This window comes from Sturnus vulgaris, unplaced genomic scaffold (assembly GCF_052056855.1).
Source record: "Sturnus vulgaris isolate bStuVul1 unplaced genomic scaffold, bStuVul1.hap1 Scaffold_148, whole genome shotgun sequence".
NCBI lineage: Eukaryota > Metazoa > Chordata > Aves > Passeriformes > Sturnidae > Sturnus > Sturnus vulgaris.
The window spans coordinates 224,182-228,114 of NW_028276067.1; positions in this window are offsets into that span (position 1 = coordinate 224,182).

The following is a 3,933-nucleotide window of genomic DNA, read 5'->3' on the forward strand; positions in this document are numbered from 1 at the left end:
CTCTTTTATAGTCCTTTTTCAAAGCGAGTGGCTTGTGGCCAAGAGGTGGGGAGATTTATGGAGCATTGTGTGGGGCTCCAAGAGACAGGTGCGGTCGTGCAGTACATGCAGGCTTCAGCTGGTACCATGACAGCAGAGTCCAGTGAGCACAACACACCTGCAAAGAGTCCCTTGGCAAGCACCCACCTCAAGCAGGCCAGAAAATCATTGTCCAGAGTCAACCTGGGCGGGGGTCCTTGAGGTCTTCTTGAGAGGGTCATGAGGCAAAAATGAGGGAAACTTCACACCGACCCTTAGAGTGGTAGATGAGAGGCAGCCCTCAGGAAACGGTGGCCACCCAGAGCTGTTACTCCTAGCAGATTTTGGCTGGGAGCAAGCCTTGTATGTAGTGCTTTTTCAGGGGGAATATCAGTTTCAGCCGTGGGAACCTGCAAAAGCGGATGGTACTTTTCCATAGGAAGGAAAGCACAGAGCCTCAGTGCTCCAGGAGCTGATGAGAGGCAGTCCTCAACATTCCAGGATCAGCCAGTCTTGCCAGGTGGCCCCCGGGAGGCCCAGCCAGCCAGACCTGTTCCATGTTGCCTTGGTTCCATGGGGCCTCACAGTGTCACAATGTACTCCTTGATTCCGGGAGTCCCTGTAGTGTCCCGATATTCTCCTTGTCACAATATTCTCCCTGCTTCAGTAGTGATAACAATGGCCCCTTGCTTCCCTAAGGTCCTGCAGAGTCACCATGGCCCCTGGGCTCCATGTGGCCCTGCTGTGTAACAAAGGCTCCTTGGTTCTCTGGGCCGCACAGCTTCATCACTGACCCTTGGTTCCATTGGGGTCCCGAGTCTCACAAAGGTGGCCCTGATTGCATGAGGCACCAGAGTGTCAAAATGGTCTCTTTGGTTCCATGAGGTTCCGCAGTGTCCCCATGGTCGCTGTCAGAGGCTGGATGACATCAATGTCCCCAGACCCGTCGGGATGCTCGGAATGGCCGAGTGGGGCCGGGGCTGGGACAGACCTTGGAATGAGGTGGGACAGAGCCCCGCCCCCAGCCATGGCCTGGCAGATCTGCCAATCACACAGCAGGGGTAGCGCCCACCCAGCTCTGATTGGCTGAGCCGTCAATCAATCCCACACAGCAGGAGCAGCGCCCACCCAGCTCTGATTGGTTGAGCCGTTAATCAGTCACACAGCAGGAGCAGCGCCCAGCCTGCTCTGATTGGTTGAGCTGTCAATCAATCACACAGCAGGGGCAGCGCCCACCCAGCTCTGATTGGCTGAGCCGTCAATCAATCACACAGCAGGGGCAGCGCCCACCCAGCTCTGATTGGCCGAGCTGTCAATCAATCCCACACAAAGGCAATGAAACACAGCAGTGAGTGGGAAGAAAGCAGATGTCCCCGGAAAGAGGAGAGCTTACAAAACGCTAGGGAATTGAAAAAATCGGGCATGACGTCAAGCCCTGGTCTGAATCCTGAAATCTCCTGGGTCTGTGTCTCAGCCACACTGGAAGCCTAGCAGCTGGTAGCTCTCTGCATATCTATCTGGAGATCTTCTGTCTTTCTGTCTCTTTTTTCTCTTTTAACCTTCTTATCCTCTTTTACTGGAATGTTTTTGGGTAGTTTAACATTTTTATGCCTAAAGGTTTCCATCTTAAATGGGCTGAGTTAATGATGTTCCTGCTACGCTAAGTGTTGCACGTTGAATTGGATGTTGTATGAAATCATTTGCCAAAGGAGCTCGGTTTTCTGTATTTTTCCAGTACACTTTTGTGTCGTTTTGACCTCTTGAGAATATCTGGCTGGGGTTTCTACTCTGCACCAAACTCGAGGAAAGGAACCTTTGCTCACCCTCAGCATTTCAGTGTTCTGCGGTGTTACAGGCGCGCAGGCTCAGCACGGCCTCTTGTTTCCATCAGGCCCTGCTGTGTCACACTGGCCCTTGGTTCCATGAGCATCTGGAGTGTCACACAGCCTGATGACATTTGTCCTTGCTGCCTCTCCCATCCCAGTGCTCCAGGAACAGCCCCGAGCCACCTGTGAGGGACAGGCCCTGCTGGCCCAGGCCTGGGCTCAGGCCTTGGCCTTTCTGCTTCCTCCAACCAGCCCAGGCCTTGCTCAGCATTGCAGTTCCCTGCTCACAGCCTCGGGCTCCTGCAATCCTGGCCTCAAGGATCTGCTCTCACCACTCCCTGGGGAGCCTTTGGCAGTCCCTGCCCTCAGTGGGGCCACTGATGCTCCAAGGGACTTGGAGTTTTGCTTCTGACTCCTTGAGCAGCTTCTTCAACCTTCTCTCAGTGCCTGGGGCTCCTGGACTCAGCCCCAAATCCACCGTTGGGGATCATTAAAATACAGAAAACCCTCAGGAGCTCTTTGTCTTCTTTCCAATGTCTTCCAGTCTCCAGGCCTTGTGCAGCTGCTTGGAGTCACTTTGGAGTTCTCTTAAGGAGGAAGATTTCAAGGTACAGCTCACGATTTTCAGTGTTATAAAAGGGAGTAATTTTTCTTTTTCAGTTCCAAGAAGAAGCAACTTAGGCATTCCCCAGGTGATCTTGATGCTGAACGTCTCCTTAGGAGGCGTGGGCCCACAGAAGAATGAGCCCCTTGCAGGCTGACCCTGTTTGGACAAGCTGCTCCCCAAGCCCAGCCTCAGCGTGTCTGACATGGCCCAGCTGGGACTGACATCCCTGGCCCTGCACCGGAAGCCCTTCCCCCCTGAACTCTGCAGCTGGCTGTCCCTGCCCACTGCACCATGTCGCACGTGCTCTCCTCAGGGCTCTGCCTGCATCCAGGCCCGGGACAAGTATTCCTGTTTGTGAGGAAAGAAGGGAAAAGCCTGAGCAGGTCTCCTAAACGACAAATCCCCACTGTAGAAGCACATGCTGAGTACAGGCTGCCTGGAATGATGACACCTTTCTACTAGGGACAGTGGGACCAGAAATGATGTCTGGATGCAGAATTCTCGGAGTCTTGCAGCTGAATTCTCTGTCCTTGTCCTTTCCCTGCATCTCTGTTGCAGATGGAAGCTGCTGGTGCCTTTCTCAGCTGTGACCTGTCTTTTGAATGCAGACAGATGTTCCCAGGTGTGTTAAGCAGGTGCTGCTCAATGTTTATGCAAAGCTTTGGTGTGCTCATGGAACCAAGGGGACCCTTGTGACACAGCGGGGGCTGATGGAACCAAGGAGACAATTGTGACAGTTGAGAGCCTCACAGAAACAAGGCTCCATTGTGACGCTGAAGGCAATTACGGAATCCACATCACTGTGACACAGCCGGGCCACGTGGAACCAATGGTCCCTTATGACAATGCAGATCCAAGGAGACCATGGTGACACTATGGGACCGCATGGATCCAAGGGGCCACTGTGACACTGAAGAACTTCATGGAAGCCAGGGTGCAGTGTGACACAGCGGTGCCTGATTGGAAGAAAAGGAACCACTGCTGACAGCCCAGAAACTCCTGGAACCAAGGGGCTGTGGTGACACAGCAGGGCCACATGGAACCAAGGAGACCTGTGACATTTAGGAACCTCATGGAACCAAGAGTCCACTATGACACTGCAGAAACAAGGAGACCATTGGGACGTTGTGGAAGCTCACAGAACCAAGCAGCCCTTGTGACACTCCAGGGCCTCGTTGAAGCAGGGAGACCACTGTGACAGTCCAGAACGTCATGGAACTAAGGCTCTCTTGTGACACAGCAGGCTCCCATGCAACCAATTGTCCATTGTGACAATGCAGATCCCAGGAGACCATGGTTACACTACGGAAGCTCATGGAACCAAGGGTCCATTGTGACAAAGCAAGGCCTTGTGGAACCAAGGAGAGCATTGTGACGTAATGGAACCTCGTGGAACCAAGGGTCCGTTGTTAGAGTCCAGAACCAAGGACAGCATTGTGACAGTCCAGAACCTCATGGGACCAAGATTCCCTTGTTACACAG